The sequence below is a fragment of the Heteronotia binoei genome, chromosome 3 (assembly GCF_032191835.1).
Source record: "Heteronotia binoei isolate CCM8104 ecotype False Entrance Well chromosome 3, APGP_CSIRO_Hbin_v1, whole genome shotgun sequence".
In the NCBI taxonomy this organism is placed as follows: Eukaryota; Metazoa; Chordata; class Lepidosauria; order Squamata; family Gekkonidae; genus Heteronotia; species Heteronotia binoei.
Window position 1 is genome coordinate 68,328,192 of NC_083225.1, and position 13,708 is coordinate 68,341,899.

Genomic DNA, 13,708 nt, shown 5'->3' on the forward strand with positions numbered 1-13,708 from the left:
TCCCCATCTTTTAATGTTTTAATTGTGGTGTTGCTAGTAATCTTTGCTATGCTGAAAAGGATATGCTGATCTAACAGTGTAAGGAAATGCCCCTAATTTCCAGAACATTGTAGTCACCCATCTGGGTGCCAGAGTGCCTGGAGTCAGAGCTCTCACACATCTGACAGAAGGTGGGTTTGCCTATCATAATGGAAAGGACTTGTGACTACTAACAGCCACACTGCTATAGGAGCGCTCCGTGTTCCTGGAAGAGAGGAAGAAAAGTGCGCTGTTAGGAGCTATCCAGACCAAGCGGTTTTCAGCCTTGACCATAGAATCCACTTTGGGAGGCTAACACCAGCTATTTTCCAGTAGTACCAAGGCTCCATTTCAGGACAGCGGGAGGCACACGTACGCAACCATCAAGCTTATCCAGGCATGGATCCTGCCAGACCACCCAAGCCTTTGTCCAATGAAACCCAAGACAAAGACTGGTGCCAAGAAGAAGACTAAAGAAGAGGAAGACCATCTTCTGCCAGAGCCAAGTTCCTTTGTGTAAACTGGGTGTTACCTAGGCAATGATTTGGCTTTCTGTTGTCACCCTTTTAGATAAGTTTAATAGTCTTAAGCATCTCCCCACCCAGTAATCTCTCCCATTCTTCTCCCCAACTGTCATTTTGGAGCCTCACCTGGGTCCATTGCAACCTGAAAGTTCAACCAGGTATCCCTGTACCAAGCTTGTTCATTGGTCAGCCATGGGCACCCAATTAGGTGCCACCAATTAATTTGATATTGGCTACTGCAGAAGTCCAGCCCTTTCTCCTCCCTCATACCTCCCAGCTCCTGAGGGTCTAAGGTAGTCTATTTAACCTCTGACCCAACTCCGCTCAGGTGTGCTTCTAGCAGTACCCTAGTTCCGCTGTCTAGATCCATCCCCGATTCCTGATCAGTTTTGGGTCCATTTCCCCCATCCTCTATCGTCGCCATTGGAGCCTTCTTGAAAACTACAATCGGTAATATCACCTTGTTTGTCTACCCATGTGTTGTCTCTCTCTCTCTCTCTATTTTTCTTAGGACTGTATGTATGATTTTATGAGTATTTTATCTTGTATGGAAGCCTATATTTTTTGGAATAAATTTTAATTATTTTATTAATTAGAGTCCCTAATATTTTTAAGCATTAATTTCTGGACATGAATCCTGTATACACAGGTAAAAGATCCTGATTAAGCCAGGTGCTCACCTGACAATCCCCCAACCTCGTTTTGAGGGCATTTTGGCTTACAACAGGGCGAGGAAGGAATTTATCCTTGGCCCTAATTAGATAATAGTCTTTGGGATTTTTGCCTTCCCTATAGCAAAAGTTTATATTCTATGTACATATGATTTATACTATTCCTTGAGCGTAACTGTCACAATGGGCTAGTGCCATTTCGACATTAGCTGCAGAACACAGTAAGGATGTGTAGAAGAGTCTCTGCATGACCCTAAGTGGTTCTGGGGTTGAGCTGCATGACAGGCACCTTCAGGACTAGTTTGTTGACCATGCTGTGCCCCCGGAGAGCAGTATGTGGTGTGAATAATGGATTCCTCCTTGTTTACAACCTGATTCCTCCATTTCTGGCACTAAAATTAGCTCCATTTTATTTTGTTCTCCCCATCAGTTGGATTGGGGCGGTCAATGTCAGCATTCAGGCTGTCACTTGCATCTATTGTTCCCAACCCTATGTTGCACCAAAATCCTATGGAATCTGTAACCAATAAAGCCATAGGCTGATTTCCCCCTCCAAGGTATACCCATGTTTTCCTTCTCTCTCTCCCTTCTAGCTGGCTCCTACTAATGGATTGTGATTGCATTACACCTGAAGCTCTTGCCAGAAATACCTATCTTAAACCAAACCAGTCCAAAGCTCTCATGGCAGAATTAGGATTCATAGTGTTGCAGTGTTGCTCATGGATAGGACTCACAGGTTCTCTGTTCACTGCAGTGTCTAGGGCATCTTTCAAAAATGCAGCAGTACAAGGAAGTGTGAGCTATTTTTGCCAATCCTCCTCCTTTTGTGTCTAGCCAAATTGCTCCCTGACATGCTTCTCCTGGGAGATGTGCCCCCACAGAAAGAGACTGGGGGATCTGCAAAACTGTCCCTTCTTTGTGCTCATGATGGATCCAAGCCAACATATTTTTGTTTGTAAACTATTGTTTGAAATTAGTGGGAAACATCTGGAGGATCTGCAAGGACTTGTGTGTAGCATCTCATTTTTCTCTCCCCCAGTATTTCCTCTTTCCTTTAACTGAAAACCCCTGATTTCCAACCTGTGACAGCATCTCTATGGGGAAACTCTGCATTGTTTTGGCCACTGGGCTGGGAGAGGCCCAGGTGAGGAAGGACTTACAGGGGGCACTTCACTTCCTCCTGTACCCCTTCCCTGGACTAGGGTGGATCCAACCGACTTTTAAGTAATCTTCCTCCAACTTAAGTGGTTAAGTGGTTTCCTCCAATGGAAAAGTCATTTAAATTGGACAAAGCTTTCAGATTTGAGTTGAAAATAAAAGTGGGGAGGAGTTGGAAAAAGTGGGGTATAAATATTTAATGAATAACTGAATAAACTTTGCTCAATGGAGTGGTAAGATCCACCCAACTATATCCTTTCTTCCTCCTCCTGCAGCCCACATATCCTCACCTTTCCTTGGTTCCTTTTTTTATTCCCACCCACCACCCAACTAATCTTAATCTGTTCCCCAACTTCTGCCATATTTATTATTTAATTCATTTATAGCCTATCTTTGTCCACAATGGGGACCAGTGCTCCCTCTAAGCTGCAGAGTCTTGTGAACAAAAATTCTACTTTGTGAGCTACTAGCATTAAAGGTGTGAGCTACTGCATAAATTAGTGTGCTCTGGAGTCATCCTTTCTGAACTAAGACAAAAATGTGTGAGCCAGAGGCCAAAAATCTGTGAGCTAGCTCACACCTACTCAGCTGAGAGTCAGTTTGGTGTAGTGGTTAAGTGCTTGGACTCTTATCTGGGAGAACTGGGTTTGATTCCCCACTCCTCCACTTGCAGCTGCTGGACTAGCCTTGGGTCAGCCATAGCTCTGACAGAGGTTGTCCTCGAAAGGGCAGCTGCTGTAAGAGCTCTCTGAGCCCCACCTACCTCACAGGGTGTCTGTTTTGTGTGTGCGGAAAGGTAAAGGAGATTGTGACTGCTCTGAGACTCTGAGATTCAGAGTATAGGGTGGGATATAAATATAATATATTATTATTATTCTTAGAGGGAACACTGGTGGGAACCCATCATTCTTCTCTCCTCCATTTCCCCCATCACAGTGACTCTGTGAGGTAGGTTAGGATGAGAGCATGCAACTGGCCCAAGATCACCCAATGAGTTTCCACAGCAGAACTTGGATTCAAACCTTTATCTCTCAAATTCTGGTCTGAAATTCTACTTCCCATCACACTGGCTTTCATATAGTGGTTGTGATTAAATAGTAGTGAGCAGCTAGACCTCCCAGGAGCTGCTGCTGATCCTGACCCTTGTGATTGTTTCTCAGATTTCTGCCTTTAAGTATCCACAGATGGACCAGTGTTGAGAATTTGATATATTAATGACTTAATATGAAAATACTCATAGGGAGAAACAAATATTAAAAAGTGTACAAAATGGGACTATTCATATCAGGCATTATCCTCTGTTCACCAGATGTATAGAAATCCTGAAACTGCAAATAAAGTGGGTTAAATTGTCTTATTCTTTTAACCATTCTGAAAATGAAAATAATTGAACTGGACTGTAAAGTTAATTTGTTGAAGGTGCACACCAGCCATCCAGATCAAGGGACTGGAATCAATAGGGAATCAAATTGGGGGCTGTATTCTCCCAAAAGTGTAGTTGCCACTTCTTGGTACTATAGCAATATCTGAAATGATGAATCTTAATGGGATATATCTGTGTCAGTGATACAGTTTCTTGCAGATTATCAGTGCTGGTATGACAATTCTACACCTGGTAAAACTAGTCCAAAACTGTTTTGGGAAAATTGTCAACCTTACTATTGTGTAACTTCTGTGTGCTTGTGCACCCAGACATTCAAATATGTGTGTATGCTTTAGGCAAATCCTTACTAAGAAGCTTATTTGGACACAAGTAGGCAAACAGAGAACTGCTTGTAAATCTATTGATCTGAAAAACAGTGATTCTCTTAGCTAACATCAGGATGGGAGATCTCTCCAAGCATCTCTATAATAGCCCAGTGATGGATTGAACGTTACTCCTCATTTTCCAAGAGTATCAGTTGTAGTAATGGTCTAGAAGTAGCACGAAAACCAGTGAGATTTACTGTTTCTTCCTTGGCCACCTTTGGTCACATTACAGAACTTCCAATATGCACGTGGATTTTGTAATACAGTATATAGGATTCAGTGTATTTAAATTGGTCTTTTTTGTAATACTGGGAGACCATGCAATGATACATCTCATGTGAACACTACCAGAAGACAGTGTGTGTTTAACAATGTCTAGGGAAGGTAACTATTTCCTTCCCTTTATAAGAGAATAGCTCAGAAAAAGACAGACTACTTGTTGGGCACCATAGTATGTGCTAGTGAAGTGAAAAGAGAGCCTTGTAACAAAATCTCATTGAAGATGCAGAGAGTATGTTTCAGCATTAAGCATTCTCCTCATGTTTCACATAAATGCATCCTGGCCTCGTGAGAGGATGAGCAGTGCACTTGCTCTGGCTTATTCAAATTGAATGTTGGTAAGAGAAGCATTTTCTGCAAACAGGGAACAAACTGATTCTTTTTTTTTTAATGAAAAAGAGCAAAAGAAAGAGAGGAAAGTGCCAGCTACCGTGCTCTGACATTTATTGGATGTTTATTTGCTGGTCTTTGTGCACGCTGAAGGCATTCTCCAAAGAACCATTTGGCAAGAATACAGATTGCTGCATAGGCACAGGTCTGGATACAAGTAAACCAAGACTATTTTACCAAGTTGGCAGTCATCATAAGCGTCACCTGTTGTAACGTTTCCCTGGAATGGATGAGATTGTATTGGGAAGAAAAAAGGATACCCGTGTCTCTCCAGGTTTTTCTTTCATTTTGCTTCTTAAAATTGTAACAGCACTGCAGCCTTTTCTCTCTGTGGCTTCCTCTCCCCCACCCTAACTCGGGAGCTTTGGTATTGCCTACCCGAAGTGATATTTTTGTCTGCTTTAGCTGTATGTTTTCCCTCTTGCTAGGCATTCTCAACTGGGAGAGTTTGCTGTTCACAGCCAGTGGTCCTGACTTGATCTGTTTCTCCATGTTGCACTGAATACTTTGATGAAGTGGATGTTTCTTTTGAATGGACTTACGGATATCATCTTGCATCTTTGTTGAATATTTTAGAAAGAGTATTAATATAGCAGTATTAGAAGAGTATAGCAAAGCTTTGTGCTTTTTTGTATCTTTCAAGCATGTGTGACAAAATAATTAAGCTTTAAATTAATGGGGAAAGACAAGATCCTTTTCTATGTGACTGTGTATTTAGGATGCACAATATCAGTGAGGCATTGCTTTATAATATTTTTTCATCCTTAAACACTGGGCAGCTTGCATAACTAAGTACCTTCTGTGCCTCAGAAGCAAAAATATCTTTCATAACCCTGTAGTGCTGGTAATTCATTCTTTGATGCAAATAAAGAAAGAGGTTTCCCAGGGATACAACTCTATGGAAACTTTTGATGAGTTTCTTGGTGCCGATTCTCAATTAACTGATTGATTCTGCAGAACTTGCTGATGAAAATTCACTTCCTAAGGGGGACAAAGTGTCTCAGATTAACAAATGTATGTGTATACACATCCTATCTCTCTTTCTAATGAATTTCTCTAATGAAAAAAATATATTCTGCACCAAGAAGCAGTTGACTAATGCACCTAAAAGAGCAACTAGACAAATGTGTAATGAGCATCATCCCATAATCATCTTTACACATCATCAGTAAGAGAGTTAAGGTTAGCTACAACCCAAGGTCACAAACATGATAAATCTGCATTCTGATGGACTGGACTTCTTATTCTGCAATTTTACAATAATGTAACTTAGCTGTAGAATGCAACAAAATGTTCCATGTGCACTAAAACTGGTTTATGATAATCTGGTTTATAATAATCCAAAAGTACTGTTTTCTGTCTTTATTAAAATAGACTATGCATGTGTCAGACTCACGCTGTACAATTTCATTTTTTTTAAAAAAAAATCTTACATTTTATTTTTCTTGTGGCAGTAGTATCAAGCTCCTGCAGTTATATTAAGGCCACAAATTCAAATAGATCAAAGCATGTGTGTCTAATAGAGAAGTGCTCTTTATGGTATGTCTGGCATATTTTTAGAATGAACTGTTTTCCTGGATGGCAAAGGAGTGTGTGAGATATAGTCTTACAAAACAATCTTATAAAATTTCTGAGACTGTGTTTCTATTTTTGGATCTTTCAGTTGACGTGAAAGAGCTGGCTTGTATTCCAATAAGGCTCCAAAAAGGAAAGAGAAAAAGAAACAAAATGTCTCTAATAAATTAAAGGGTGAAGAATTGGATTGGTACTTCCATTTGTCAAATGCTTGAGTCTGTTCCTTTTTTATTTTTCTCTAGTGCAATAGAGACTAGCAAACATTTCTCTTAAAATGTAGTGGTTATTCATGGAAAACCAGTAGGAGTGATTCTGAATTCTTCCATTACATTAAGGAGTTCTGGTAACTGATCTTTTGTATCGATGTGTTCCTTGCACATATAGATAGACATGAAATGTATCATTTATATACTAGATAATATCTTAACATTTTTAATTAATACAGAGCTTCTGACAACTTTTAATTTTTGACAAATCAATAGAGAAATGATTGTTGAAAGTGAAGCAGCATTGAGCCCATTAGTTTCAATGGGAAAATAAGCTTATGCTGAAATCTTTCCTTCTAAAATCAGTGGGATTTTAAAGTGCTTACATTTGTTTGGATCATCCCATACATATTTTTCCTCTTTGGTGGTCCTTGCAAGAAATTGTACATGAAACGGACAGCATTGTCAGTACATTCTGAACAGTTGGGAGATAAGTGAAATGGCTTTTCTCTGTATCTTTAATTTTGTTTGCTAGGCTGTGATCAGATGGGCTATTTGACCTGATTTCATTGCTTACGAATTAAAAATTATCGTTCAGACAGTGACATCTGTCTCCCATTCTGCAGTTGTTGGTGGCCTGTATTCACAGCTGACTTTCCCGTCACTGAAAAAAAGCAGACCTTTACATATTGAACTGGTCTCACCACGCAGTTCCTGATGTCTGAACTTTCTATTGCAAAGTCAAGTTGTTTAGGAAACTAGTGAACACACTTGCATTGTTGCCATTTTAAAAATTCATTTAGCAGTGTGCACTTGAGCAGACTGTCACCCCATGTGTTTCTCTTTTTAAAATATTCCAAATAAAGATGTCTATATGTTTCAGCTGTTTTCTGCCTACAGCTTTGCAGCACACTTGGTTGGGGAAGGGGTTAATTGAAAATATGGGGGTTTTTTTCAGAGAGGGAGGGGGGCAGCTGAGAATGATGCCATAGCTCCAGCTTTATTCCAAGCTGTTAAATAAAAATGTCAACATATAGGACACAGGATGAGGCTTATCTTTTTTCTCCCCCTAGCTTTGAAACTTTGAAACTTTAATTTTTAAAAAGCACAGTTTAAAAACCACTTTCCTCACAGCCACAATACAGATCCCAGCAGCCTCCTCCTGCAATCCCATTGACCATTGGCTGCTAGGAGTCTGAAGCAATACTTCCCATAAGCACATGTGTGCATGCTCAAAGGACAACTGATAAAGAAAAACTCCCACTCCGTTATTGTTGTCTGATAAGTCTTCCACAGGGTGAGTGCAGATTGAAGCAGGGTTAAGAAAGGAATGTCAGATCAAATTTCTCTGTTACAAAAAATAATGGAGAAATTAGAGGTGGGGTCAAACTGCGCTAACCCTGCCATTTGACCACAGTCCTAGTTTTTCCTTTACATATTATTAGATCTGGGTTTGAATTCTGTACATGTTGAAAACTATATTTCCAACTTAGGCCTTCTGACTACCAATTTTGAAGAGTATGGCAACTGAAAATTGAGAAATGGAAAAGTAAATACATTGAGTAATTGTTCACCTTCATTAAATGGTTCTTTTACCTTTTACAAAATTTGATTTACCTGTTAATTAAACTGAATGGGTGGGGTTTTTTTGCTTGTAGCAGAGGCATTAATAGGTAAACACATTTTGGAAGTGCTGACGAAATCTAACCACCATAATCTTTAAGCAGACCATTGTAAAGTGTTTGCATACTAGGGTCGTTTTCGCACTCACCTTCAGCCGGCGCGACCCCCCTCTTCACCGCGCAGGATCTGCGTGGATTTCGCACTAAACGCTGCGGAGCAGCCAGAAAAGCCGGAAGCTCCCGGCGCAAAAGCCGCTCAAACTGAAACCGCCAAAAAGCAGTTTGGCGTTTGCGCGGCTTTTGCGACGGGAGCTTCCGGCTTTTCTGGCTGCTCCGCAGCGTTTAGTGCAAAATCCGCGCAGATCCTGCGCGGTGAAGAGGGGGGTCGCGCCGGCTGAAGGTGAGTGCGAAAACGACGTAGGCAATGTTTACATTGATATAGACATTGATAAGTGAATTTGCTGAAAACAAAGCAGTGTGTATTTCCAGCATGTCCTCAACATGCTATAAAAAGTTTTAACTATAATGTTATGGAGCAGCATGTCATGCATTGTGCAGGGATGTGGTGGGGATAGAATTTGAGATTTGTTGAATTGATAGGAACTGCAGCTTTGTGCTGTTGGAAAGAGTAGCAGTCTAGAGGTCTTTCTAGCTTGCTTAGCTTACCAGGTGATCTAGTGTACACTCTTAGAAGTGCAGGAGTCTGCCCACCAATCCAGAGGGGCAGCAAAGAAGTCTGTCTACTTGGCAAGGCATCTCTCCACCATTTTCCATTGCTGGCCAGGTAAGTCCCCCTTTTCCTGACTGTCAGCTGTTAGCTGCTGGTCCAGTGGTGAGGCCAGGCCTACCTGCTATAGGAAATAATGGCTCCATTATTTCCTATGGGTACACCTGGCATTACTACAGCCCATAGGAAATATGGTCACATTATTTCCAGTAGCTGGTAGACCTGGATCTCCTGATATGGATAGTGGCTGCATTGTTAGGTAGATCTGGTGGTCCATTTATATTTTAAAGGGACAGGAGATGTTGATGGACAGCTGTTTGCTGGGGCCAGATTTCCCCCCTCTCTCTCTCCCTCCCTCTCCCTCCCTTCCAGGGAGGGTGTCAATGGAGTGGACTTGGAAAAATGGTCCCAAATTTTCAACTCCTCCCCCAGAAGTACTTCCTCCACATCCTGGAATGGTAACATGTTGCTATCTCGAAAGCTAACATTTTGCTATCTTGAGTGGAAAGGTGGTATAGAATTTTTTTAAAAAAATAAATAAATGAAAACAAGGATCTGAAAACTTGGGGATAACAAAAAGCATTCCCTCTGCAAAATCCAGACCCAAAATCAACACATAAATGTTTGAAATGCATACTCATAACCCGAAAAAAAAACCCATCAAGCACTCTGCCCCAAGTGTTGCCATTGTGGGGAAAATAGTTGTGCTTGTAAAGATTTATCTGAACAATTTAAATCACTCCTTACAGTGAATGGGTGAGTAGTCACAGCTATGTTCTCTCTCTCAACAAATTAACTCCCAAACATAGACATCAAGACTACCCATGGGGAGGTACATGCAGGGCTGGAATGAGACATACAGATTAGGGTATAACACTTGCTCATTCAACAGTTCCTGCAAAGAACTTGGTCATATGTATGCTGCAGCTGCTACTTTTACCAATAATCACATATAACTCTTGTCTTGCCACAAACAACTGAGGATAGCAAAGGCAAAGATCCCTTTCACCCTATCGCCTACCCCACTTGAGGCCTGCTGTCTTGTGGGGTTGCTAACACATTGTTTTAGCAGTACTCCAGTGCTTTCCCAGAACGTATGACCAGCAGTCATGGTAACAGGGCAGTGTTAACTAGCAAGAATTTGCACTGATGCAGTGGTGCTTGTTTCTTCTTTGTCTGTTGAGGCCATGAACAAAAAGGCTGGCAATCCAGTTGCTCTATGATGCTGTTAGAACTCTCTCTACTGTTGATCCTGAAGTGAACTGTAGGAGCGCGCCAAATATCTTCTTTGGACCAGTTGTGTTACAAAAGCCCTTTCTTGTTTAAAGTTCATTAAATGTTAATTTAAAAGATAATAACCTATCGTTACTGGATTGACATAATGAATCACCAAGCAGCAGATGCATTGAATGCTCCCATGATCAGTGCTTAAAGCACATGGATGTGGGCTGTGAATGTGCAGTTTGATCTAGAAGTAGGCAAAAAAATTTCAGATAAACTTCTGTATCATGCACTAGTTATTCTAGTTGCACTTGTGGGGGGAGAGGGCTTCAGATCATTTCCCTGGGTGATTTTAGCATGGGACTGATTGCATGCTAAGCCTGTGCATTTCTATGGAATGGTGGATCCAAAGAGAGAGCCTTCATTATTAAGCTTTGTGATTGCAATCCCAGGCAGAAGATTGTGACATGAGTGTGTATTATGGACTTGGCTATAGCAGACTATCAAGATTCCTGGTCTGTTTCTATGCTTCTTGTGACTAGGGTGTCAGAGGCCTAGTTTAAGTTGCACTGCTTCATTTGCCATCTGTAAATTTTTATGCCTATTCGACCCTAGACTCTCTTTTGCATTTCCCAGCAGAGACACTAGAACATACATTTGTGTTGCCTAGGATCTGTACACACTGAGAAAGGAAAATATTATATGATCCGCCTGAAGTAGCACCATTGCAATTTATTTGATTGTTTTAGTGTTTTAATATTGCTTATTGTTTATTGTGTATTTTATGCTGTTAGCCTCCTTGAGTCTGCATAGAATGGGTGGGATATAAATATAATGTAAACAAATTAAAAATATATTCTTACTGTTCTACAGTACAGCATACAGTGTTGCCTTTTGTGTTGTGGTTATTCTGAATTCTGTTGTTCCTTATCCATGTAATTCTTTTGTATTGCCCTTGCAAAGATCTTGTTCTCTTTACAGCGGCAGCAATACCAAATAGGATGCAGGCAGTTGTATCAAAATCACTGACAGGACTTCAACAGAACTTTTAAAATTCTAGGTTCTGGATGCGAAAGAGACATATGTATATTAAGTAGGGCAACATTATCCTTCTGTTGCTGCATCTTGATTGTCATGGGAGTGACATTGGTATTGTTGGTGGAGGCATGGGTTCTAGAGATGCTATAGAAGTGTCTGTTAGGGTTGCTATGCTAGCTTTCTTTGCTTTACTTACTGTTGTGCTATTTACAGAGCTTGTGGTTTAACACTGAATAGCAACTATTTTCTCCTGATGTTAAGAGTATAGTGTGCCACACTTTTAGGACTCTAGTTTAATCAGGATGGCTTATGTGCATAGGTAGGTTTGGACCGCCTACTATGGGTTAAAATAAGAATACTTCTTCTGGTGTCTTACAGAAGCAAAGAAATTCTTGTGATATCATTGCTCTGTTTGCTCTAGTGGTTGTAACCAACTATGATCATGCTTACAGAGGCACAGGTAATTATTGCTGGTTGGTTTTCATAGTTCCCACAAACCAAAATGATGCAATCTTACCCTCTCTACTAGTGTGCTGTAAGAGCAATTGGCAACTATACAAAGGGTTGGCAGGAAGTGTCACTGTTGGTCACAGCACTTCTACAAGAATTGGTCACAAGAATTCTTCAATACAGCTACTCATATCTGTGCTGAGTAAGCAAGAACTATTGTTTGTATATTGCACAAGAAAGTCATAATAATGAATGGTATTCCAAGGACATGAAAAACAAGTGTTAATATTTGAGTTAATATTTAAATATTTGAGTTAATATTTAAAGAATTTAAATTTTTAATTTAGAGACTTTTGTATGGCCTTGCTGTGCACTGGAACAACTCATTTCCTTTTCATCTTAAAAACTGTGGTCTCAGCTGCAGCTGCTGTCTATTGGTTTCATATATACCAATTTTTTTGCTGTCCTTAGGGAACAGAAATATAGCTTGTATGTAATTTACATTCCATTCCATCTGCACTCAATTCCAGTAGCATACAGAAATGAAGAGAAGCCAGACAGTGAAAGATAATATGGATCTGAATGGGAGACTGTACAATAGATCTTTTATCTTGGAGTAATTACACATGCTTATACTTTGTTTTAGCTTCTTGGTAGCTCTGTTGCTTTTGTTTTGGCTACACATTTTAATAGCTTCCCATTTACAGCAGTTCTGCATTTACAAGGATTCTGTGAACCTGAATAATAGAAATGCTGATGAAATTGTGTGCATCTGAATTTTTTTCCTGCATTTTGGTTGTGCTGAATTACATAGCTTTGTTTGCAGAGAGGTACCAATGCATTAGCCGTCTGCTTGTTTTTCCATTGTTGATTTATACAGAAAAGGATATATATGTCACATGCCCTCAGTTTCAGTTCCATTTTTTCCATTCATGTTACTGAAGTATAAGAGCCTCGTGGTGCAGCACTGCAGTTGGAACCCTCTGCTCACGACCCGAGTTCGATTCCAGCGGAAGCTGGTTCAGGTAGCTGGCTCGAGGTTGACTCAGCCTTCCATCCTTCCGAGGTCGGTAAAATGAGTACCCAGCTTGCTGAGGGGAAAGTGTAACGACTGGGGAAGGCAATGGCAAACCATCTGGTAAAAAGGTCTGCCTTGAAAACGCTGTGAAAGCAGCGTCATCTCAGAGTTGAAAACGACTGCTGCTTGCACAGGGGACCTTTCCTTTCCTACTGAGGTATACAAGTGTTTGCATGCCTTCATAACTTAGGAGAGACACAACTGAAGAAAAGAAAAGTTATGGCTAGATGTGCCTGCAGTAACTAACTGCATTGATTTTATTCCTTCTTTAATTTAAAAAAACTCCTAAATTCTATAGGTAGCTCTCACAGAACTTTAAAATAGAAATAAAAACAAGTCAATTATAGAAATAACTACAGAGTAGGGATGCAATAGTGAGAGTTAGTGAGAGTTAGTGGAAGGCATGAATAAATAAATGCATTTTCACCTGACACTTAGATGTGAACTGGACATCACTATGGAGATTGTTCCAAGGGCATGATGTGGTCTTCCAAAAGGCCTTGATGCCAGTGGATACCTGCTTGATCTGAAATTGTGGAGACATGTGGAACATGATGATGATGATCTTTGTTAACAGGCAGGATAATTTTTTCAAAAAGAAACAGAAAAAACAGCAACAGCATACTGGCCGCAGGATAAAAACCACATCGAACTGCCACATGAGGAGAATAATAGGAAGAGGGATACAAAAAACAAAAAACAAAGAAAATGACACTGAATTAAAATACTTCTAAACTGGAAAATATACAAAATATATGCATGTCAGACAGGAATCTAGGCCAGCACCTAGCTGCCAAGCAACCAATCATAGCTCATATCTGTGCTGATTCGCATGTGACTGCAACATCCTATCAGCTTGGAGTAGGGTTGCCAGCAAGAAGCTGGCAATCTATGGGAGACTCACCCAGCCTGGTGGGGCCTTGCCAGCAATGTAGTGACATTGCTGGCACTTCAGTGATGTAACTTCTAGGGCAACCAGGAATGACATCACCACACTGCTGA

The 13,708-nt window shown here is 40.5% G+C and overlaps 1 protein-coding gene across 5 annotated transcripts in view; it reads left to right on the forward strand.

Annotated features, from left to right (window-relative positions):
• Positions 1–13,708, forward strand: part of FRMPD4 (FERM and PDZ domain containing 4) — a 378,612-nt gene that overhangs the window by 182,734 nt on the left and 182,170 nt on the right. The window contains exon 1 of one of the 5 annotated variants that reach the window (XM_060233966.1): positions 4,719–4,934. The exons of 3 other annotated variants lie outside the window; for them this stretch is intronic. The gene's annotated coding sequence lies outside the window, so the exon portion shown is untranslated. Of the gene's footprint in view, positions 1–4,718; positions 5,064–13,708 lie in introns of those variants that run through there. One more of the 5 variants, XM_060233965.1, reaches the window with a different exon arrangement.